This window comes from Propithecus coquereli, unplaced genomic scaffold (assembly GCF_000956105.1).
Source record: "Propithecus coquereli isolate 6110/MARCELLA unplaced genomic scaffold, Pcoq_1.0 Scaffold148, whole genome shotgun sequence".
NCBI classification, from domain to species: domain Eukaryota; kingdom Metazoa; phylum Chordata; class Mammalia; order Primates; family Indriidae; genus Propithecus; species Propithecus coquereli.
In genome coordinates this window covers 2534308-2559807 of record NW_012139191.1, presented here as the reverse complement: position 1 = coordinate 2559807, position 25500 = coordinate 2534308, and the positions used below count along the sequence as shown (strand labels likewise).

The 25500-nt window shown below is 44.9% G+C and overlaps 1 pseudogene; it reads left to right on the top strand.

The window, feature by feature from the left end:
• The first annotated feature begins 22485 nt into the window (after positions 1 to 22485).
• On the top strand, positions 22486 to 23081 carry LOC105806861 (annotated as a pseudogene).
• The last annotated feature ends 2419 nt before the right edge of the window (positions 23082 to 25500 follow it).

Below are 25500 nucleotides of genomic sequence, written 5' to 3'. Positions count from 1 at the left end.
GGCTCCCTGAAATGGCGAACTTTTGTGTGCATGTGGAGGACAGAGTGTACACATCTCAACAAATCTACAACATTTCTGTGTACCGGTTGCACATGCTCCTCTGACTTCTTCGTATGATTCCTTCATTGCTGCCACCACTGTGGCTGCGGCTATGAGGGTTGTTGTTGCTTCTTGTATGTGTGCCTGTGTGTTTATATTGTTTGTTTCTCTCCCCCTGTTAAGAGGTGGTGATTCTCTCCATCGAATCATAAAAGTCATAAAGCCAATCCATGGTGCTGTTCATTTTGCCCTGCTCTGTGCCTAAGGATGGACTCTTTCACCTGGCCTACTCTTGGCCACCATTTTTACCTGAGTTCCTAAAGGGACTACTGACACATCCTGGCCCCATTGGTCTTCAAAGCCCATCTCCTTCTGGATGCTTGACTCTGGAGCCGTGGCTTCCGACCCTCCTGGCCTTCAGGACTCTCCAAGGATCTGGCCTCTGCCTACCCTCATAGTCCTCAATTCTGAGTACATCTGTGCACATCCTACACTTACCTTTACTTCCAGCCATGCCCTGCACACAGCTCACAAGCTCTCCCTAATGTGCTCTATCTCATATGTGCAAATAAGACATTCCAATCCAGTGGAAGAACAGGGGCTCTAGAATCAGACAGGCCTGACTTTAGATTCTGGCTCTACCTCTTACAGGTGTGTCACCTTGGGCACACGATCATACCTATTTCCAATGTCTTGTATTGCTGTTGTAAAGATGAAAGGAATTGCTCCTCAAAAAGTTAAACACAGACTTGGCATGTGATCTAGCAATCTCATTTCCAGGTATATACCCAAGAGAAATAAAAATGTATGCCCACACAGAAACTTTCTTATTAGCAAAGTGAGGGTTTTAAGGCAGGATTTTCAGAAGAATCTAGGAAAGTAAACAATCCTTGATACTAGCTATGGAAGAGTTGAATATTTTGATGGTCATTTAAATGGATTTTTCTGGGAAGTTTCTGAAACTAACAATAAAGTTAGTAACTTTTATTTCCTGGGCAAGAATGTGTCAGAATAGTAAAGTCGTTGATAAATATGGTGGGTTAAAGTTATGTTCAGGACAGCTTAATAGTGAAGTCACATCAGCATAGGCAGGAAACCACGTCGGTGGAGATGGCTTCTGCTCCTGATGTAGTCTGAAACCATTGAAGGCTTTAAATAGTATTTTAAGGAATTTGAACTTTATTTGGATGAAATTTACATCATCAGAGCTGTATTGGACGACGAACTTGGCAGCAGGTTGACAAGATCAAAGACCGACAGGCCTGCGAGGTAGGTACTGAAACAAGTCAGGTAAAAGGAATTGAAGTTCTCAACTAGAAAGATGATAGCATTTACTACTCATTTTCTCATTCATCCAAAAATACTCTACTGGGTTTCATCAGCATGCAGGCACTGTTGTCCATGCTGGGGTACTTGGGGACCAATGTAGCCAAAGACCTGTTCTGTGGCATTTATTAAGATTTCACACTACTCAAACATGGAGAATGGGTGAATTTACATCTCTGCTCAAAAGTCTTCTTGTCCAAGATTCTGACTGTTTTGCAGGCTAATGTCTTGTCAGCCTAAAATCTGAAGTGCTCTGTATTAGTTTCTGATGGCGACTGGAACAAATGGCCACAAACTTAGTGGTTTAAAACAACACACATTTGGTATGTTATAGTATTGGAGGTTGGAAGTCCTACATCAGGGTGTCTACAGGCTGCGTTCCTTCTGGAGAGTCTGGTAGGGAATCTGCATCCCACCTTTCCCAGCTTCTAGCACCTTAACTGCCCTGTGAGTTGTATTTAACTCATGCTAGTTTTGAGCGCAGGGCCTCAGGAAGCATATGTAACTCACACATTTCTTTACCTTGAGCCACGTGACTATTTTTCAAGTTGCATGCAACTCACAGAAAAGAATAAAAAATAACGAATTTTTCATTAAATTAGAAAGGATCATTTTGTTTTCAAAGTTTTTATTCTGTTTTTGCAATAGAACACTGTGGCCCCAAGGAAAAATTTTTTTTCTGGTGTGGCCATCAATGTGCTAGAGGCCACTGCTTTCCTTGGCTCATGGTCCCTCCTCCACCTTCAAGGCCAACAGTGCAGCATCTTGGACTCTCTCACCCGACCTCTGTTTCCATCGTCACATCTCCTCCTCTGAGCCAGAGACTGTCTCTCATGAACATGCTCGTGATTACACTGCGGGACCACCTGGTATCCAGGACGACCTCCCCATCTCAAAGTGGTTCCCTTAGTCACACCTGCAGAGTCCCTTGGGCCATGTGAGATAGCGTGTTCGCAGCTTTCAGGGATTAGGACTTGGGTGCCCTTGGGGGGCCGTTATTCTACCCACCCTCCCAGACTGGTTCTCACTCTTCCTGCGCCTGAGCCCTCCTCCTCTTTACTCCCCAGTGGAAGTTTCCACTCCAACCAAGCTGGTTGGTTCATAGCCCCACACTCCTCCTGGCTGCCAGGATTCTCTCACAATGTCCTCACTCCTCTCCTGACTCTCCCAAGTTCTCACCATCTTTCAGGGCCCCTTGAAGCCCACCTCCTTTGGGAAGCCCCCCACCACCACCACTGGAGCTCATGTCGTCCTCCTCCTCAGGTCCGTCCCGTTCATTGTAAGGCGTAGCAGGATCCTGTTGACTTTGTAATGTGTCTCTCTCATCTCGCTGGGGGCAGAGCCTGAGCCTCAGCCTGCCTAAGGTAGAGTGGGGGCATAGCCAGGAACTTTTGGGCACATTTGATAAGTTTGAGAGCAATGCATTATTTTACCTAGAGAGTAAAGGGTGATGGGAAATTAATATGGTGTCAGCAACCGAATAAACACAAACACACAGTGTGTCTCCTCAGGGAGAAGGAGGAAGAGGAGCAAGACATGGCCCAGCAGTGGGCTTGGACTGGTGTTCAAAAGGAGGCCCCAGGACCCGGGTGTGGAGTTGCAGAATTACTAGGCTAGGCTGTGGAGTTTCATGCCTGGCTACATTTAGGAAAAGGGAACAGACTGTCCCTCAAGGATGACCTGTCACAGCTATGCTCAGAATCAGGGAATGAACTGAGCAACCCTTTCAATTTGCTTTCGCTCTAGGAATCTAATGTGAATCGGTCCCAAAGTGAGCATCTCACACTGCTCTCACTCCCTGCTTCCTTTCTCTCCCCAACCGCCATTCTTTGAGACTAATTTTAAACTACACACTTGATTAGAAAAACTTCAGAAAACAGATCACTCGAAAGCACCCTGCTTGGTGGTGTCTATCTGTTCTTCCCAGAAACTAGATGTATGAGTCAGGATAACAATGCTAGCTGCTGTAACAAACAATCTCCATGTCTCAGTGTCCAGACACAGCAAAGATGTGTTTCCACTCATCCACAGTCTGACGCAGGCTGGGCAGATCTCTTGGGCTCTCCTCCACGTGGTAGCTCTGGGATCCAGTCTCCTTATACCTTGTGAAGCCACCATCTTTAATATGTCACCTCCAGACTCATCACAGAAGAGGCAGAGAGTGTGTCACAGATCATTCGGGGCACTTTATGGCCAAGTCTATGAAAACTCCTGTGACTTCTGCACATATTCCATCCCCTGAACCTAGGGAGACGGAAGAGAGGCGTAGTCCTCCTGTGTGCCCAGGCAAAGACCGTAGGACTGCCTGTCTCTGTTACACCACGTCTACAAACACCAAGCATCACCTATGGCCTCATCTGAATGTTAGATTAAACGTCTGATTTCATCCTAATATTCACAGATGGCTGGCATCATGGAGACCAGACTTTCAGATCGCTGACTGATTCTCGCATTCGCTTGCAATTTCTGATGATTTGCCCCGCGTCTGTGCACAGTTGAGGGGTAATTTTTTATCAAGAATAATGCTCAGGTTTGGGAAGAGTGTAACGTGCCCCTGAGGAGATTCGTGATTGGGGCTTTGTTTTGACTTTCTTTTCGGATCCTTTGAGAAAGAACCAAGTTCCAGATCATTTGGCTTCATGACAAATGACAAGAAAGCTAAGGCTTTTCTACCTTAAACTTCAGCCAGCTGGTGTGCCAGAGACGCCCTCACACCAGCCCTCTCCCCGGCCCCCTGCCTGCTGGGCCTGCACCGTGGATCCTGGGACACTCTAGCTGGGATCTGGGGGGGCGCTGGCCTTCTAGCTTGGCACCCCCAACTTAGTTTGAGGAGCCTTCCAAAGCAACTGCAGTTTCCTCCCCTTCATGGAGAAAGCTCAGCTCTTCCTGGCAAAGGCCGGGAAGGTCTTTGCCGCGCCCGCCCAGAAGGAGGGCAGAGCCAGCCGCTTTGGCAGGCTGGGGCGGGATTGTTTTACCATATAAAGGGTGGTATGGTCAAAATGCGTACTTGCCTTCCATCTCGAATTCCTGTGAAGTTTTAAATTCTTTATTGTATCTCTCACATTCAGTGAGGGAATCTACGTGAAAATGCTTTCTGGCACAGTGCCCGATACAAACAACGTGATTTTCTCTATTTATAAATGACCCTTTCTGCCTGGGTCTAGCTTTCTTGCTAATCGCACTGAGAATGTTCCTCCCACTGAGATGCAGAGATCTGTTGGTCATCTTTCAGATTTCAGGTGCTTGCCCGGAGAAAATGAGATGCAGGCCTGTTCCCACTGAGGACCGCGGTCCCAGGGCTGGCTCTTGCCCCAGAAGCCCGCCAGCTTCTAGTTTCTTCTCTCACTGACTTCGAGGCTGACTGACCCCAAATTCTAGTGACTTATTTCCCAAAGCCTCCCACCTAGTACTCTCTGAAATAATATTCTGAGGAGGTCCGAGTAGAGGAGTCTTCAAATACATCAACCAATGCTCTGAGAATGTGTGAGTAGGAGAAGGCATCATGGCCCAGGCCTCCGGAGCCACGCTGGGTGGGCGAGTGGACGCCTTCCCGGCTGTGTGCTGTTCACACACCTGCTGCCCACAGCGCACATGCCTTTTCATTGGGAAACACAATGTTCTCTCTTCCACTCCGCACTGTCATAGCCCAGCGAAGACTCACCTATTGGGAAAGAAATGGAAGCTAAGATGTCTTTGAACTTAATTGTTTTATGTGTTTTCTTAACATTTTGGTCTGGGACATCTGTCTTTGCTTAAAAGCACATCTATTTATATCAACAGCCATTTACATTGAGTCCTTGGAGACTGATTTACACAGATGTTGCCCGATGTGGGTTTCTCTTACAATTCACTTTCAAAAACTGTGGAATTCATTTCTAGCCCACTCCCTCCGCAATAAAGTTAAATCCCAGAAATTTGCAAACTGTGTATTTCTGCATACACAAAATGCATCCTCTTAGCTTTTCATAACATGTGACTCATGTTATTGTTGTGATGGATGGGATGGACTAATGAATCATTTTGTACCACAAGGGCTGGAAGGCTGCAGTCCTGAGGGAGCTGGCTGGTTCAGAAGGTTGGTAATGGGATTACTCATCCAAACGGAGACCAGCGTGAAAGATGGGAGCCACGCACACAGCCATGTTTATACGACCATGGCCTTGGCTAGGAGCAAGGGGTAGCAGCAATTGGAAGTGGGTGGGGAATATGGGGAGTTGGGCTTCTGGAGCAAATCCATGCCCAGGAACCAGGCATGGATGGCAAGTCAGAGGAAGAGGGACCAAGGGTGAAACCAGGCTCCATCTGCATCTGGAAGTCACTTAGGCAACGACCTTCATGCACAAGGCAGACTCTGGCCACATGGTCAGCAGGGCTCTGGTCCATCTGCTCTAGGGCTCCTGCTGGCTTCAGGTGGGAGGGTTTCCTAGTCTCAGGGGCTCCAGGCAGTTCGGCATCGCCTTTGAGGGAAGCAGGTACACTAACAGCTTCCTTTTTCTTTTCGTTTGTTTGATTCTTCTCTTTGCTTTCTCTTCTCTCTCTTTTCCTTCTCTCTCCATCCCATTCGACGGTGGCACACAGGCAATTTAATCCTGCCCAACATGTTTTCATCTTGTGTTTGTACCTAAAGAAAGTTCACATTGATGGAATATAATTTGCAAAGCCATTTCTCCTCTATTCTGCGAAATGACATATGTACGTTTATATACACATGAACCTCTTTTCTTGGAGGGCAATTTATACTGAATGGAGTCTGCTTAAAGTGAATTTACTTAAAACGGGGAACATGATGTCATAGAACCAGGGAGGGGAGAAAGTGCGACAACTAGAACTTTATCTAGAAAAATAAAATGATGAAAATAAGCATTTTAGGTTTTTATTAATGAACTTTAGGTTATAATTGTGACATCAGCCTTTACTGCACACTGAACAATCCCAATAGCTCCTTCATTACTTTCTTTAACTTCTGGGAAACCTGTACCCTGGGAAAGATTTGGAGGCATCACTTTGTCATCAGCTTGCACTGTGTTTGCGCAGTGTTCGTCTTTGTGTGTAAGTAAGACTGACAGAGACACTGACCCAGAAGGCTACCATCACGGTTAGTGTTGGGTGTAGAGGGGGTTTGAATGTCAGCTACTTCTCTAAATGGTCAGTTCATTAGAGAATATGTAAGAATCATGGTTACTTGGGCTTTGTTATGCAATACTATCATAATGTTTAATTTCAGGAGAAATACTCAGATAAAAAAAAAAGACATCCTTCCCTTTGGCACATATTGGTATTTATAATGGGTAAGCCACTGTATCTCCATTAATTAATTTAAGCCTCACAATGACCCAGTAATTTAAGAATGACTGCCCAGTTTTATGGATGCAGAAAATCAGAGGCTCAGAGAAGTAGGTAACATGCCTGAAGTCACACAGTGGATAAGGGAGGAGCTGAGATCCATAATCAGGTGTTCCCGCTACCAAAATCTGTGGCTCTAACCTCCACTCATTTTGTCCAAGTCAACTGTGCTGGACGAAACTGCGCTCCAAATATTTAGAGGTCACTTCTGTCCATGGATGGCAACAAGCTCTTGATTTTCTAAACCTCCCATCCTCTGAGCTTGCCTACAAGGAGCTCCTTGCAATTCGGTTGAAAGGTCAGGCCGATGAGTGGGATCCAGTTTAGGCCACACCTGAAACAAAACATAATTTGAATCCCACTTACTGCCAATTCTCTGTCACTGTCACAGTGCATCTAAATCTGCCTGTCAGAGCATCAGAAACATATTCCCACAAGGAATAATTTGCTGAAAATAACAAAACCCTACCCTGGAGATGACTGTCACTGTAGGTCACTTGCTTTTTGCTCGCGGATTTGAACGAGTGGGTATCTACTCCGGCTGAAGACACTGCAAACACATCACAGCCACGAGTTTCCAAGTTAACCCTGCAACAACATTTTGCTGCAACCGTGCAGCCGACCAACTGAGGCAGTCCGCGCACAGCGCTGACAACAGCTTGTATTTGCTCTTCTGTGTCCTGTGAAAGACCCTGGGAATAATTTCAAATTCTTCATGGCATCTAGTGTACAATGTGGACTCCAAATGGGCAGGTGGAGGTGCGCAAGTGGAGGCTGCGTCATTGCTGTTTGTTACGGTGGCCCTGGTTGGCTGCCGGGTCGGGTTGCCCTGCCCACGCGGAGGGGTGGTTTAACTGAGGAAGTCAGATCTCCAGGACAAGCCAGGCACCTGCAGGTGAAATTGCAAGCAGGTGATCCTTAAGCCCAGCTCTGCCCCTGGGAGCTCCTGCGCCGGTCAGATCACCTTTCAGATCCGATTTCCTCACCTCTCATATGGAAAAAACAGCAACGCCCAGCTCTTGGAGGTGTTGGAGAATCAGGGAGATTTAGCTGAATGAAAACGTGAGAGTGTATTGTCAGCGATAAAAGCTGATTTCTAGGGAAGGGCTATTTGTTTGTTTTTACATAAGATTAGTACTTCTTAAATGATAAAATCATTTCGCCACGTCAGAAGATACTTTCTTTGGAAGAAGATATCTGGAAATACAAATCCGAAAGAAAGTCAAAATCAGTACCTTGCAGTTTAGAGCTTTAAGGAAACAAGACTTTGGTGAACTTGACAACTGCTATAAGAATTTTTCTAAGACTGGTGGTGGGCTGTGTCCTAAAAGACTCTAATAAACAACTCTCTCTGCCATCAACATCGTCAGAAAAATAATTTATATGATATGTTTCAGCTTGATATGCACCAACCTCCCAGGGCCAGCCCCTGTTTAGTGAACTAGATTCCAAGCCCTGTTAATCATTCGGGTAGGGTGTATATTTGGATGTGACGTATCTACAATTAGGCTTAATTAAAACCACCCACTTCGAGCATGCTGAAAGACTAGCATTTAAAAATAGGAGCTGAATAATTAGGGTCATTAATAGGAACTGATTATTTACTTTATGATAGCTTAAACACAAATAGCGATCTGCAGTTTTCTCGTTTCTAATGAAAACACAGGGAGCAAAGCAAAGTTTATTTAGAGGGAACCCCTCATTATACCTCTGGGAACGGCCATCGTTCTTCATTTTCCCCTTATTTTGTGGCAGCCTGTTCCCCAAAGCATTTGCACCAGGTTGCTGTAAGTTGATACCACATCCCTGTGAGGCTTAGAAGAAAAATGCTCCACCGGAACCCAGCAAGGCCAGCCAGGTGCAGACTTGATTTGCCTCCCCCAGACCCTGGGAGGGGCCTTCGTGCTCTGCCTGGACCGCATGCTGTAGGTGGTGGCCCTCCTGGGCAGAAGCGTCCTGCAATGAATTCTTTGTCATCTCTGGGACTGTGGTTACTGTGTGGACTTTTCTGAGGCCACAGTGAATCTATTGATGCAACTGCTGGATCACCCACAGTCTGTTGCTACCTGTCTTAAATAAACAGTTTATGTACCCCATGCTGTGCTGGTTGAGATGTTTCACATTCTTTTGCCTTACTGGTGGGCTTAAAGAGCTTAGCATTTACTGAGACAATGGTAACTTTCACAGCAGGTATGAGGCAATGAGACAGCAACCCATACAAGCGCCCCAGCTGATCTCAGGGGTGTAAGAGCCAAGGCTGTCGCTAGTTCGGGTGGGACAGGCTGGGAAAGTGAGAGGCTGAACTCAGAAGTGCACCAGACACTGAGATCCATTGGCTGGTACCCAGTGAATAAAGAAAGAATTTTCTGGCCATGTTTTTTTTCCCTAGGTTTGAGCTGGATTTTGTTCACAAGAATCTAGTGTGTGTGTGTATCTTATTAGCAACTAACCACGTAAGACCTGAGTTCCTATTCTTTTCCTTTATGATGGAAATAATTTTAACCTTGTTCTCCATGCTCAGAACGTCATTTTCAAGCTCCTAGTAGGTATATTGTGAGGCACAGGATGGTGCCTGGATTAGTTGTAAGAGCCTCGGCCCCACCCTGCCGTGTCTGAAGTCATCTCTTGCTTGTCTGGAAGGCCTGCTATGTTTTGGGTGCTACTGTTTATCCTTACTTTATAGTTTTACATGTGGAGTCAGTTTCATTCAAAATTTTCACTCCTACTTTTTTTTTGGGTCGGGGGAGTGACACGGTGGTTTAAGTTAGATCTGTTTAGACTCACAAGAAAATGATGCCAGCTATGTTTCTGATGTGTTCATGGCGGTGATTAAATGGGATTTTGAATCCATTATGAAATAAAAGCAATCTTTTCAGGAAAGATATGACAATGACAGGATTTCTCAGTCTCGGTGCTACTGACATTCGGGGCGGGGCGCTCTTTGTCCTGGGGCCTGTCCTGCGCACTGCAGGATGCTCAGCAGCTTCCCTGGCCTCGGCCACTAACACCAGGAACCCCCAACCCCCCAGGCGTGACAATCAAAGATGTTTCCAGACATTGCTAAATGTGCCCTAGGGGTGGGGGCAAAATCCCCCCCCTCGAGAACCTCTGAGAGAACATGATTCATTGGCCTGGGAAAATTAAGTTTGCCCTTCCAAGTATCTAAAATAGCTTGAACAAATTTTGTTTCTCTGAGACATTCAAGGAATGACTGAGTCTCCGGATTGTTTATCCTCTGAAAGGAGATAAAGTCTTCTTTCTTAATTGCTTTTTTTTTTTGTCTTTTTGATTTTCTTTATGACGTATCTCCAAAAATTTTAAGATTTAGGTATTAAATTGTATGTTAGCCATCCTTACGCTATTTTGATTAGGTCTCTCCTCTGCCTGACTCAAGACAAAAATATATAATTTCCACTGGTTTGTCAACTCCTTCTCCCATTGACAAAATTTGGAATCACACATAATTATCGACGCTTATTGAGGCTTGTCTAATGGTCACTTTCTCTGAGTCACGGAAGAGACGCTTCACACATTCGTGGTGACAAGCCTCGGCTTTCACATTGGCTGATGGTTGTGTATGCTTCTCTTCTCGATTCCCCTAAACTCTGTTGATATCTGGCCTTTGTGGTTTGCCAAATTAAGGTCATGTAAGTTGCACCCATAGCAACAGGGCGTTTATTCAACCAAGGCACATCGCACATTCATAGTCACCCACGTGTCCTAAGAGTATTCTAAGATTGATTCAAAGTTACTTTCCGAAGTAAATCTGTATTCATTGTTATGGAAAGATGCCCCTGATGAACTAATGAGTAAAATCGGAAGTCCCCAGGCACTGTGGTTTTAAAATAGGATGAGATGAAATGAAACCACGTTAGCGCATATCGTACTGGCGGTGGGGAAAGTGCTTCTAAGCGCGCTTACCCGGCGCCAAACACAGTTGCCTCTGGGGCATCCCCAGTGTGCAGGCTTGGGGGTGGGTGGGGTGACGGAAGACCCACTTCTACTTCCACCTTTTATGCTTCCATACAGTTTTGATTTTTTGAAACAGCATATACTATTTCTATAATTCGAATAAGTGAAACTTCATTTCCCTTTCTTTTTGTTTGTCCCCACACAAGTGACACTTTTGTGTTTTCATTTCTGCCTTTTTTTCCTCCTGGCGAGGACGCTATCTTCAGTTTCGGTATGAGTAGGGCACCAATCTTCACTTGCCTTTGGCTGCGTCTCAGCTGACACCAGCCCGTAGTGTCACTTGGCCTCACTCAGCCTGCCCAGCATGTGCAGTTGCATTTCAGGGGTGGGCTTGGCATTGTTTTCTAAACATGTCACCATTCCTGCTGTGTGGCAGCAGGGCCACTGGGCAGAGAGAGGCCTCCCCCACCTGCTCCTCAGCCCTGAGGGCTCAGGAGCAGCAGAGCTGCAGACCTAACACCTGGGCAGGTAGAGACCCGCGGGGAACAGGTGGACAGAGGGAAGCGCTGGAAGAATTCAGTGAGTTGGAGATGTGAGTGCTGACCAGGAGTGAACGCACAAACACTCACAGCCGACTGGCCTTAAACAGCAGTTACTCTCAAGAAGGGGAACTAAAATAAGGATACGAAAAAGGGGCTTCAGGCAGGGCAGCAGCTAAGCCTGGCTCCCACCGTCATGAAACTTTGTGGACCGTTGATTCAGCTTCCCAGGGCTGCCACGACAAAGTACCAAAAACTGGGCAGCTTAAAACAACAGAACTTTACTCTTTCACGGTTTTGGAGTCAGCAGGGCCGTGTTCCCTCTGAAGACTGCAGGGGAGGGTCTTTCCTTGCCTCTTACAGTGTGAGGTGTTGCCAGCACCCCTGGCGGTCCTTGGCTGTAGATAACATCACTCCAGCCTCTGTCTCCATGGTCACAGGGCTGTCCTCTCCTCTGAATGTCTGTGTCTCTTCTCCTCTTTTTATAAGGACACCACTCTTCCTGGATTAAATGCCGACCCTTTTCCTGCATGACCTCATCTTAATCAATTTCATCTGCAAAGGCCCTATTCCCAAATGAGGTCACATTCTGAGGTCCCGGGGATTAGGGCTTCAAAATCGTTCAGGGGGAAACAATCCAAAGTCCTCTGCAGACTTTGTTCTCTGACCCTGGTCATGACTGTGTCATCCTGATCAGACCTGGATGTGAAGGTTGGGGACGGAGGTGGGTCCCTTTGCAAGGTTTCCTTTCAGCCCCAAGTGCTGGCACTTCGTGGTCCCTTCCCTGCTCCCCGTCCAGGTGCCTGAGCCCTCTCCCCCCACGACTTCCTCCTTCCCCCACAGAAATGGTCCCAAACCTGCTGCTCACCAGCCCTGCACCTCGGGCCTGGCCTTTGGCCTCTTCAAGTTTCCCCTAAAGAAACACGAGGATGTTGATCTAGAAGGTCTCCAAGTTCCTTCCAGGGTGAACCTTCTGTGATTCCTGGGTCTGTTAAAAGGGCTATCAATCTAGCAGCCTATGATCTCTACCAGTTATCTCTAGAAGCACTTTGGTTATGAATTGTTCCGGAGAAGACATTTCAAATGAAGGGAGCTGGAAATTTTGATATGACACTAATCACAAAATTTTCAAGAACAGGACTCTTCCAAGTTCAAATGGCTGCAGCTCTCTATCGCCCCGGTTGCAGCCGAGTGGATCCCAGTGGGGAGGGGGGCGCCACATTAGCAGAGTTTTATCTTAAAATGTTATCCCATGATGCCATCTCGTGATGTGCTATTTTGAGCTGATCGAGCCGGATCATTCGGGTTGGCACAGTTTTCTCTGTCTGGGTGTGACTGAAGCGTCTGTTGGGTCTGTTCAGTCGAGCACAGGTTAAGGAAGGAGAGGTTTGTCCCTGAAATTCCTTCTCCCCACTACCCTTCTTAAGATGCCTTTATCCAAAGAAAAATGGGCTTTTTATTTAATATAAACAAAAGCACACATGAAAGTTTGAACCTTTTTGCAAGTTTGAAACAAGGGCCTCTATTTTTATTTTTGTCAAACTTGGCATTTTGTTGTGGGCCCTGAGAGAGGCCCCTTTTCTTAGAAAGGAGAGGCCCTTCCTGCCTGGCCTCCATGGCCTCCTGTGGAGCGTGGTGTTTAATGATGAGTTATTAGAGAGTCAGAAGCATTTGTGGGGTGTGTGGGAGTACAGAGCACCCTCAGATGAGAATTGAATCAAAGTTTGTTGGCATTGCAGATGGGGCTGTGTTTACACACAAACTTGAAACCCGACCAAGAACACGAAGTGAAACTCTCCAAGGCCTCAGCCTCAAATGTTGTTTTGCTGAACAGCATCCAGCCAGTATCAAATGAGCAGGAACTGCTGTTAGGAAAGTTCCAGAAACTATTGACCCAGTAGACAGATGCTTTCCAAGGGTTGGAGGGGCTTCCAGAAAATTCAAGAAACTTCCAGAAATTGCTGGTTGGGCACATTAAATTAATCCCAAAAAGGTTTTCTCTGGTTTAACCATATTGTGTCAGTCATGCACAGCTGTGTTTGACCTTGTGGGCGCACAAACGTGGGACAGACATCGTCACTATTGTCAAGGGTTCACGGTCAGGTGTGTGTGAAAAGCATCAGGAAGAAAGGACGGCAGAGGTGTTTCTTTTGATCATAATACAAGGCAAGGTGGGATGTATAATTCTGCTCGATACCATTGTCCCACCCCCATCCCCTTTCCCGACCAACTGTTGCCCTTTATTCTGGTTTATCTTTCTTCAGGGCATGTCCACCATTTTGTTACATTATACATCCATTTGTTTGTCATGCTGCTGCTTTCTTGCTCCAACCAGATGTAGAGTCCACCAGGGCACAGACTTTTCCTTATTCCCAGCACTTAGCGCTGTGCCTGGCATTTATTAGGCACCATAAATATGTGTGGAGCGAGCGAATCCTGAGTAGAGGGGCAAGCACAAGCGTGAATCCCCACGAAGGCAGGGGACGAGGATTCCTGGATCCTGAGCCCTTGCAGGGTGGGGACGGCGGAATCTGGCTCCTCCAAATCTGGGAGGTCTGGGTGACAAGACAACGAAACGTGCAGATCTTTATTTTGCATATGATAAATAAAATACTGCATTATCCAAAGATTGTTTCCCAGATCGTTATTGGATAAGTGATACAGGCACGAGAAAGATGTTGAATGGGCAGGGCACACGAACAAAAGAGGAAATGCGTTTGCAGACAGAGGGGATGTGCTTGAAAATCTGAGGACTGTTTAACAAAATAAGTATGGCTATAAATAGCTGTAAATATAATAGAACCTTCTAAAAGTGAGAATTCAATAACGAGAGTATTTAATGCTAAGATATAAGAAACTGCATCTGTAGGGAGGAGTGAGCTGAATTCCAGACACCCTTTGCCTGCTCCATTGACTTAGGCTCTTCAGATTTTTCTTTAAAACAGTGCAGAATTAAATAGTGGGCAATGGTATACATGTATTTTTTAAAACCAAAAGATTCAGTTATATATTTAATTAGAACCAGGCTTTAGGAAAACTGTAAGAGAGAGAAATCTGTCATTTTGAAAACACCAAAAATCCTGAACGAGTTCAAAACAGAACAAAACAGGCAATGCAGTCAGTAACTAGTTAATGAGAAATATTCAGTTAGTTCCAGCAACTAAAGAAAGCAAATTTAGGGAAAGAAAATTCTAATTCAAAGAACTGGAAATTTAAGGAAAAAACCAATCTTCATCTGCGAAATTCACAATAGCAACAACAACGAAAAAGCAATGCTATTCCCCAATACTGGCAAGGAGACAGTAGACAAGATATTAACTACTGAAAGGAGAGAAACTAAGGTACTAACGTTGGTTGTTTTATGATGGTGGAATTATAGGTGATGTTTCCCTTTGTTTGGAATTTTAAGAATTGTTTCATTTTATATGCACATACACACAGGTGCAAACAGATGCAACATATCATCAGTGCTTTATAGGAATTCCAGTTCGGCTGTGGCAGGGCAAGATAGCTGCTGCCCACACAAGTGAGCACAGTGGTTTAAGGAATAATGGAAGCGTAGAAGCTTGTGAAAACCACCTGACAACTTCCACCACCTCAAAAAAAAAAAAGTGCTTAGGATATGGCTAAAGATGAGAAGGGGATTTCTGTGACTTGTGGAATCTACCATTATTTGGGGAGTATTCTAAGACCCTGTGCTTCTTAAATTTAGTCAGAAGCTTGCGAGAACATTTATGAAGACAGAATGTTATTACACAATTGAGAAAGAGACCATGAGGGCATACCTAATAGTAATACCAACCATAAGGAAAGTAGTGTAATGCCTGTAAATGCAGAAGAAAGTGGTTGAAGAAAGCCAGATCCCAAGAAATTGGGTGGAGGGAGTTGGGGAGGGAGTGTGTGCTTCAATTCCCTGTCTGCATTAACCAAAGAAGACGAATCACTGAGAAAGAAGCATGTCCTCACCATGCCCACCCAGACAGACTCTGCATCTCTCTTCTTCTATAGAGTTATATAGACTCCATCTGCATAACAGGACCGCCATTGTTCACGGTGCAGTTCTGCCCTTCCCTGTCCTGTAACTTGTCCCCACCTCCCCTACCACCCACAGGAACTTTGTCCCAGGCTGCTGTCTGTTCTTTGGGACAATTCATCTTCCCTAAAAATAGTTTCTCTTCCTCTAAAATTGCCTACACCCCCACTTCCCTCTCCCCTGTGAAGAGGTTATTTAACCTTCAACCATACGGCTTCTCTTTGGGTTCCACACTTTGGGTGACTCCCCTGCACCTGCCCGTGTGCTTTCTCTCTTGTGAATCTACTATCGGCTCATTTCAGCAGACTCAAGTATTGAACCTGCACATGGGGGAGGGCAAGTTTCTTCTGCCCCTACAGAGATGGCGGGATGTTGCACAGGGCCCATGTTTCTGGCTGTTTGGGGAAGTCCAGTTTCAGTTTGGTGTCCAATTCAGAACAACTGTTTTAGCCAAAAGGGTAGACTTGTCATTACTGCATGGCAGAGGGACCAGGCTCAGGATTCCTCAATTTAAGGACAAGCTCTCTCCCTTGTTTGCAGACTATATTGAAAAGAACAAACTTTCATGCAAATCAATTGCTGAGCCCTTAGTCATTGGAGTCCATGATGAGCAATTACATTAGTAGAGTCGAAAACTGATCTGTAGATAGTCAAGAGTCCCGAAATAGAAGAGCAAGCAATGCCAGTGCAAATCAGCGTGGGGCCAGGAGAATGCGGGGAAAGCAAAGAAAAGCCAAAGAAGATGGAAAAAGAGCTGCAAACCCTGGAAGAAGCAGAATCACGTTTGGGCGAATCCTAGACCATTCCTGCAATCCCACTGGTGAGGAGTCCTGTGAATCCTAATAAAGCAATCCCTGGAAGGTCCAACTCAACCCAGAAGTTCAATTTTACAGTTGTCCACGTCCATCCTCAAGTTAATGAGCAGAAAACTGTGTGAAAGGCTAATTTCAGAACATGAACTCTATCATCGACACATTATTTTGTCACTAAAACACACAGGTGCACATGTACACACACACGCGTGCACACACACACACGCGCACACACACACACATGCACTTGTGCACCCATACACCAGGGCTGGGGCGGGAGAGAGGGCTTCTATGTCATCACAGCGGGCAAGGTTATTCAGGAAAGACAGAAGATTTGGTGAAAATTGTTTTAAAAAATCTTTTTGAAGGCATAAAAAAGCCAACAAAATAATAAAGAATTACCAGGCCAGGGGCAGGGGAGGAGAAAAGCCCAAGGCTGTAAGCCCGGGTCTCAGGCTGCTTTTTCTTTCTTTTTTTCTGATTCCTGCAGGGGCATCTAAAACTTTGACACGATGAGCTTCAGGTCTAAAAATGTGGAACCCAGGACCTGCTAAGAAAGGAATAGAAATATTAAAGATGAGAGCAGAAATTAATGGGTGTGTAATATGTCTACATAGCAAGCATTTAATGGAGAAAATTTACAAAGCTAAAATGTAGTCATTTGAAAAAATTTATGAAATTGGTAGATCCCTGGCAAGACAGATGAAGGAAATAAAAAAGAAAGAAGAAAGACGACTGAACTGATACCAAGAATTAGAAAGGAGATAATGATAACACTACAGTTTCTACAGTAAGAGGATATTGTGGCTAATTTTCTTGCAAACCATTTAAAAATTAAGATAATAATGGAAAAATTTGTAGAAAATACAATCTACCAAAATAACATTTTTTTAAAAAAGAAAATCAGAATAGTCCTGTAACTATAAAATAATTGAATCCAGAATTTAACACTGCTCCCCTCCACCCACAAAATCCCTGGGATCAGATGGCCTCACTGGCAAATCTAACAAACATTTAAGGAATATCACTAAAATTGTAAAACAGTTTTGTAGAGTAGAAAAAGAGAACGTTTCTCAACTGTCAGGAGAGCATATCTCTGACAAGGACATTACAAGAAAAGAAAATTAAGGCCAATCTCATGAATGAACATAAATGTAAACATCCAAAACCAAATCTTAATAAATCCTATCCAGCAATATAGAAATAGGATAGCACATCACGACTAAGTTGGGTTCAATCCAGGAATACAAGGTTGTTTGAAAAATCAATCATTGTAAATTTATCACATTAACAGAATAAAGAAGAAAAATAATAAAGTCTTCTCAGAAGATGCAGGGAAAGCATTTTATAAAATTCAACATACATGCATGAGAGAAAGTCTTAGCATACCAGGAATGGACAGGAACTGCCTTGGTCTGTTAATGGCTATTTACAGAAAACTGTAATGAACCTCATCTTTAATGGTGAAATGTCAAAAGCTTTACCTCTGAGAACAGCAAAAAGCCAAGGACTTTGCTATCACGATTCTATTCCCCACTGCATTGGTAGTACTAGCCGGTGCATTAAGGCAAGAGAAAAAAAACCACAAGGTATAAGATTTGCAAAGGAAGAAATAAAACTGTCAATATTTACAAATAATATAATTACTTATATAGAGAATTAAGAAAAGAATTAGGATCCAGGTAAATTATTCATAGCAATAAATTAATTTAGCAAGCTTCCTTGATACAAGGCCTATACACAAAAGTCAAATTACCTAATAGACAAACGGATGGCACTTGAAGATGCTTGACAAAGAGGGATATTCAAATGGCCAATAAATACAGGGAAAGATGCCCAGCCTCATTAATAATCAGAAAAATGCAAATTACAAACATATTGAGATTCCACAACAGTCATCAGAGTGGCTAAAATTAAAGAGAGTGTCCACATGAAGAACTGAGGAAGATGAGAGTGAGGGACACTCTCCCTCGTGCACTTGGTTTGGTATTATCTATCAGAGCATACGCCCCCTTTTTCAGTAATGCCACACCTACGTAGATATCCAGCAGGAAAGCACATCTATTTTTACCAAAAGGCCTGTACAAGGATCTTCACAGCAACGTTGTGCATAGCAGCTTTAAGCTGGAAATAATCCACTGCCCATCAACAATGGAACGTATTCATGAAAATATTTTTATGTGATAAACTACGATACTGCAGTGAAAATAACTGAACTACAGTTACATGAATGTAACTGACTCTCACAAACATAAGGATAAGCAAAAGAAGCCAGATTCTCGAGAAAATATATTGTAGATTTCCGTTTATACAGATTTAAAAACAAACAAAAGTGAACTATAGTGTTAAGGGACCCATGCTTAGGTGCTAAAATTGAGAAGAGCAAGGAAATAGACGTGCTCTGCATTGAGCTGGACATTTCTGATTTGCACAATTTTCTGTATGTGCAGTATATTTCACAATAAAAGTGGCTAAAATAACCAATCTCTATGGATTTTTAAGACACAAAGTTATTTGGGTCCATTATTGGCGATATTGGGGTGTGGCTAGTGAGTCGAACTAGATGAACTATCTCAAGTGCCTTGATGAGGCTGGGTTCCACCTGTGTGTGCTGGCTGTTATGTAACCATGGTAATGAAGAACACATTTCATTGGTTAGAACAGAGGAAGACTAGCCAATCATCACGATCCTCATGTCTGCACAGCAGGGTTTTTTTTTTTTTTTTTCAATGAATAGAAAAGGAAGGTCAGAGATAAGAGATAAAAGGTTTCCAACATGTTTAAAAATTTAGTCTGGTCTAAAGAAAAAGCAGTGCTGCTGTAACACAACAGGAAGCAGCTGAGAGAGCCTGTTAGAGAATAGATTTTGAGTGCCAGTGGCTGCTGCCAAGGCTAAAAGGTGAAAGATGTATGCTCTATGAGTCATTGAATCCACACAGCATGAAGCTAATATACAAACACTGTGGCAAATAGGGAGTCTACATTCAGGGCAAATTTGCACAGGGCTTTTTTTGCATGTAGGATGGTCATCGGGCCCCAGGGAGAGTAAGTACTGCTGTTACGGTGTAGGTGATGATAGACTATGCTGAACGAGTTGACCAGAGTTGCAGACAGCACAGTCCTCTGCTTCAAAGGGGTCCTGGACCCAAGACCTATGTTTTATTGCAATAGAAAGAATAGTCTAAATATGCATGGTCCTTTGTAGTTTACGAAATTTGTTTACGTATATCAGCATCATTCTTTTTTTAACTCCGTTGTGCAGGTAGATCAGCTATTATTGCTCTCATCTGCCACAGAAGTAAACCAAGACTCAGGGAAATTAAGCGGTGGTGTTTAGGGTTACACAGGTGGTACAGATCAAACATCCCAAATCCGAAAATCCAAAATCTGAAATGTCCCAATATCTGAAACTTTTTGAGTGCCAATGTGATGCTCAAAGGAAATGCTCATTAGAGCATTCCAAACTTCAGGTTTTTGGATTTGGGATGCTCAACCCATAAGTATAATTCAAATATTCCAAAATCCAAAAAAATCTGAAATCCAAAACACTTCTGGTCCCAAGTATTTCAGATAAGACACATTCAATTTGTAATAGGATCAATTCTATAGCACTTCAATTTAGTACTTACCTGCCTGACATGGGGAGTTCTCAATTGCTGGTCCTTGGAATTACTCCTAGGGGTTCAGGAACCTATAAGAGTGATTAAATAATATCTTATGCACTTACATACCACTATTTTTACATGTATATATTTATTGCATGCAAAAAGACAAAATCTTTTAATGTTGTTAATCAATTCACAGTGCCTTTTGCCATTACATCTCTTTTTTTTAAATTTCAGAATATTATGGGGGTACAAATGTTTTGGCTACATGAATTGCTTTTGTACAGTTTGAGTCAATGTTACAAGTGTGTCTATCACACCTACCCATTAGGTGTGATTTTACCCATCCCTTCCTCCCCCTTCCTACCTGCTTGCTTTCCTTTGAGTTTTACTTTCATATGTGCACATGAGTGTTGATCGATGAGTTCCCATTTAATTGTGAGTGCATGTGGTGTTTGTTTTTCCATTCTTGCAATACTTCACTTAGGAGAATGGTCTCCAGTTCCATTCAGGTTGTTACAAAAGGTATTAGTTCACCATTTTTTATGGCTGAGTAGTACTCCAAGGTATACATATACCACATTTTATAAATCCACTCATGAACTGATGGGCACTTGGCTTGATTACACATCTTTGTGATTGTGACTCATGCAGCAATAAACAAAATTAAAAAGCTTCTGCACGGCCAAGGAAATAATAAATAAAGCAAATAGACAACCTACAGAATGGGAGAAAATATTCGTATGCTATGCATCTGATAAAGGGCTAATGACAAGAATCTATAAAGAACTCAAGCAAATCAGCAAGAAAAAATCAAACAACCCCATAAAAAAAAATGGGCAAAGACACGAACAGAAGCTTGTCAAAAGAAGATAGACTAATGGCCAATAAACACATAAAAAAAAAAAATGCTCGATGTCTCTAATCATCAGGGAAATGCAAATCAAAACCACAATGAGATATATTTCCTAATGAGTAGCACTATGAATACTTACTGAGCATCTAGAGTGTGTCAGGTGCTTTTCTAGAAGCCTGGGCTGCAGAAGTGAACAAGACAGAAAAAGTCCCCGCCCTCTTGGAGTTTATTTTCTTATTAGGAGAGAAAGACAATAAATGAGTCAAGCAATAATATGTTAGTAGCCGAGTGAGTATTAAGTGATGTGAAGAAGGTGAAGCAGCTCTAGGGGGGTGGAGATGGGGATGATGGAGACACCCCCTCCCCAGGGGGCTGAGAATGCCCCAGCACCCCACAGAGCTTGCCCAGGGGCAAGAGGTGCAGGAATAACGTTTTATCAAAGTCAACATCCATTCATGAGACCTTGGATCTCCACAAATACTAGACGGCAGAGGTAGGCATCTTTGGGGAAGCCGCTTTGTTAATGAAGGGCCATAAAGAAGGTCATTACAGAGGACTTCTTTTTCTTGATTTTGCTGGAACCGAGCCTGAAAAGATTGTGATATACATTTAGTAAAATAGCAGCAGTTTATGGAACAATACCATCAAAATGCTTTTAAAGAATAGATGGATCTCAAAACCATGGTCTTGGGCATTGTGAAAAGATTGCTGATTTTGGAGACATAATGTTCTAAAGAATTCTAAATTTAGAACAAACATTCTACATTTAAGACTTTGAGTGTGCTTTACAAAAAACCTACTTAACGAAACATCAGCACTTGAAATGTTTGATTTTCTTGCCCAAGGAGCTCTCACAGTTTTTCCTGATACTGATTATGCAGGCAAAAATCAATTTGGCAAGTTGTACAGGGCAGCCCAGAGGAGGTTCTGCCTGCCGCTGAGATAGTATCAAATAAACACATACATTTTAATTTTGTTTAAGAACAATTAAGCATGGATCATCTTTGCTTTCAGCTAAAGATTTCTTGTAGCCAGAATTCTCTTCAGTTACATAACAAATAAAGGATGCCTCATACTTGAGATTGTTTCCACATTTGCTTTACAAGCTATAGCTTGTCTTCTAAATGTAAAGCACATTCAGTTGTCAGCTGAAGCCCAGGGAACGGAATGTTCTCTGCACTTGGAAACTCCATGTACTTTGCCTTCTTCTTCTTTTTTAATATTATAGAGCTCGTCTAAACAAATTTAGCCCTGTCTCTAACTAATCCTAATTAAGACAAGAAAATGATAATAAGCTATACAATATATTAAATAGACTCGAGAGGGAAAGAGAGAGAGATGACTTCACATTGTTAGCAAAACCAATGTGATTTTTCCCCCAGAGTTTTCACAAATTGTCCATTGTGTGCCATGGTGGTTAAGAGATATAGACAGCAGAACTGTCATAGGAACCATGGAGTCCACTGTGGCCCACTGCCTGTCGAGTTGTTGGGCGTGGTTTTCCGTTTTGCCCAGGAGGCCAAGTTTTCAGTGGGGCCTCAGAGAAAGTGCCTCCTCCTGAGGGGCTGTGGGGGGTGCGTCCAGGCCTGATCTCCTCTTGTCAGCTGTGTCCTGGAGAATCAGGCAGAGACATCCTTCCAGCCCTCACTGGGGTGACAGCAGGGGTGCAGCGGAGATCGCTGGGGAGGAAGAAGAGCCCCAACATGTGGAGTGTGTTTCCCTGCCAGGCCCATGCATGTGGAGGGTCTATCTGCTTATCTCACGAGACCCTCACAACGACACTGATTTGTGTGTTATCCCCACTTTAGACAGGAGGAAAGTGAGGCTCTCAGGGGAAAAGTGGCTTCCTGACCATTAGGGAAGAAGGGGACCCTACAGACGCCATCTGCATCCAGAGCTGCACTCCCAGCCACTAATGTCCTGGGTCATATTTGGGTGCGATGTACCCGGTACTGGCTAGGGGCCCTCTTTCCTCTCCCACCCCTTTGGCTTTGGGAAAAGGTCAACACAGTGCCCAGCCATGGAAGGTGCTGGAAAATTCGAGTTCCTACTCTCCTAAACATCCCTCCCTTTGCTTATCGGGGGCTGAAGTGGCCCCAATCAGGGACAGACTTCCCCTTCAGACAGGAGATGAGGAAAAATACAAAACAACGTGGAAACTTTATTCTCACCAGGCTGTCAACATCTAATATCATGGCTTCCATCCCAAGACATGTTTTCAAAGACGGTCCCACTGGATGGAGGGACGCTTTCCTGCCCATATGGAGGAACAGGTCTCAGCAGAAAGCAGGAAAAGCCCAGAGCAGAGAGAACCCACCGGGGCCCAGGGCAAAGTCAGGTCTGGCAACACACAACCTCTCTCCATCAGATCCTTGGGACCAACTCCTGCTCTGAGCATGACCAGACCCTGGGAGGGAAGCTGTCGCTCAAGGTGCTGACGTCCAGGTGGGCACCGGGGTCGTATGGCCCTCCCTGCAGAGCTCTCGTGGGCTGAGGGGAGAGTCTTGGGTGAGTGCTTCCTTGTTTATATGAAGCAAGCCATCAACCCCTGGCTGGCAGGAGCAATGGGAGGGAGAAGAGGGACAAGCTGGTGGCTTTGACCTGCCACTGCGGTAGGTGACAAATCACCTCACGTGGCTTGAGTCGCAGGGTCAGGTCAGGTCTCCATCAGGGCCTTCTAGACACTCTGTGCCAGCTTCCTGTGGGAAGTATCGGGATCCTTCTGGGGCAGGAGACACCTGCTCCCATGTCCCCAGTGGGTGGAGTTTCTGGTCTGGTGACACGTGCCCGTGGATACCGCAATCTTTGCACCTGGGAAAATAAGAAAATGGCCCTTTGCAGAGGGGAGGGGAGAATGTGGAGAAAAGACCTGGCCGAGTATAATGGAGTCTGGAGGTGATGGGCTGGGCTGGGAGGACTTCAGGGGGGTAGAGGACATGCCTGAGAGGAGCAGGGAAGACACAGGAGGGGATGGAGGGAGTCAGATGACAGCCTTGGGGCGGAGGGGCAGCAGGAGACAAGATTTGCCCAGGAGGCTTTCAAGGATTAGATGAAAGGAAAAGAAGAGATCAAAGAAAGAGCCGGAGAGCAGCAGGTGGTTGAGAAAGCGCAGCAGGCCAGAGCAAGCTCCTCGCTGGGGACTGTCGTCTGCTTCCTGCCTGGCCAGGGCCCCACGCATTCGGTGTGGAGTTTCTCTGCCTGCTAGGTCAGTAGGTGTGATTCCCTCCTGCCCCCCGGCTTGCAGCCACAGGCATGTTCCAGACTCCTCGCTGCCTGCTCACGGCTCCCCGGGGGGTCAGTTCTGTGTGTGAGAGTCTTCCTGAGGTCCAGTCAGTGGTTCGTAAGCAACAGAGCCCCTGTGTTAAATTTCCTCCTGCTCAACATACCTACGGTGGTGTCTGATTGGAGAGCCTGCGAGTCCCCCTGAGAGCATCTGCTAATACTCCCCCCTGTGTTATGGGCTCCGACCCACCCAATCCATCTGCTGAAGTCCCAACGCCCAGCACCTTAAGGAATGTGACCGTATTTGGAGACAGAGTCTTTAAGGAGGTAATTAAGGTGAAATAAGGTCATATGGGTGGACCCTAATCCAATATGACTGGTGTCATTTTAAGCAGAGGAGATTACGACACAGACCCGTCTGTGCAGAGGGATGACCATGTGCAGACACAGGGAGAAGACGGCCATCTGCAAGCTCGAGGGAGAGGCTGCAGGAGAAACCAATCCAGCCGACACATTGGTCTTGGACTGTTAGCCTCCCCAATCTCGAGGAAATAAACGCCTGTCGTCTGAATTTCCAGCCTGTGGCACTTTGCTACGCCAGCCCTGGGAAACTCACGTGCTGTTTCTCATTTTGCTCCACCTACTCCGGCTTCTTTGCTGTTCCTCAGATGTCCCAGCACATGCCTGCCTCAGGACCTTGGCACTGGCTGTTCCCTCTGCCTGGAATGCTCTTCCCCAGCCTGCGCAGCGCTCATGCCCTTGCTTGCTTCGGATCTTCCCCCGGATGCCGCCTGGTGTGCCTGCCCTGGTCCCGGTCCCCTGCCCCACTTCACTTCTTTCCTTGACACTCATCACTCCAAACACACTACAGCTTTTCCGTCTCTTGTTTATCCCTCACTAGGGTGAGCTCCGTGGGGCAGAGGTTTTGCCCCCGGTTATGTCCCAGGGGCTACAGCAGTGTCTGACGCGGTTGCTGCTGCATCATTTTTTTTTTTTGAATGAATGAAGGTACAGAGCACTCTCCATGTGCCGTGTATTGACTCAGTCCTCACTAACATCCTCAAAACAGGCATTTTTATCTCCACTTGAGAACAGAAAGGTTAAGTAGGCTCCCTGAGGCCACATTTTTCTTTGGCAGGGATTTGAACCCAGGCAGTCTTGGCCCCAGAACCTTTCTGCTTTGGACAAAGGGCTCAGGTGGGCGGAAGCACAGCTGGGGGTGGTCACAGGCAGAGGCTGGAAATGCACATCCAGCTGTGACTGTTTGGGGACCACCTATGTACGAGCAGTGGGCCCAGGACAAGATAGGACCGTGGTGTCTCTCTTTCAACATTTTAAAATGCAGCCACATCTCACATCACATACATGTGTATTTGGCTATAAAATAATATAAAATAATTTGAAAGCGTTTTTATGCAATTTTTTAAAAACACTAATTGTGTTATGTTTGGCTTTGATGTCTAGCCAGTCAACCTGTATACTTAGGAATCCTTGCCAAGTCATATTACTTAACAATAGAATAGAATTTCTTTGAACATCAAATTTAGTTATTTTTACAGTTGATAGATATGTGTTGTATACACAACTAAATAGATTGGTTTCGTTTTGGCTGATTTCATATTCTGGAGACTGTATATATTTTTCCTTCCTCAAATTTTAAGTATTTTTTGAAGTTTCATGAGTAGCTTGTGACCCTGGACCCAATGGCTAAACTGACCCCAGGCAGGGGCCACAGAGGGGCAGTGAGCAGAGAGGTCAGGCCTTCGGGTTTGGAAGCCAGACCCTGTGGGTCTGAAGTCCACTCGGCCACTTT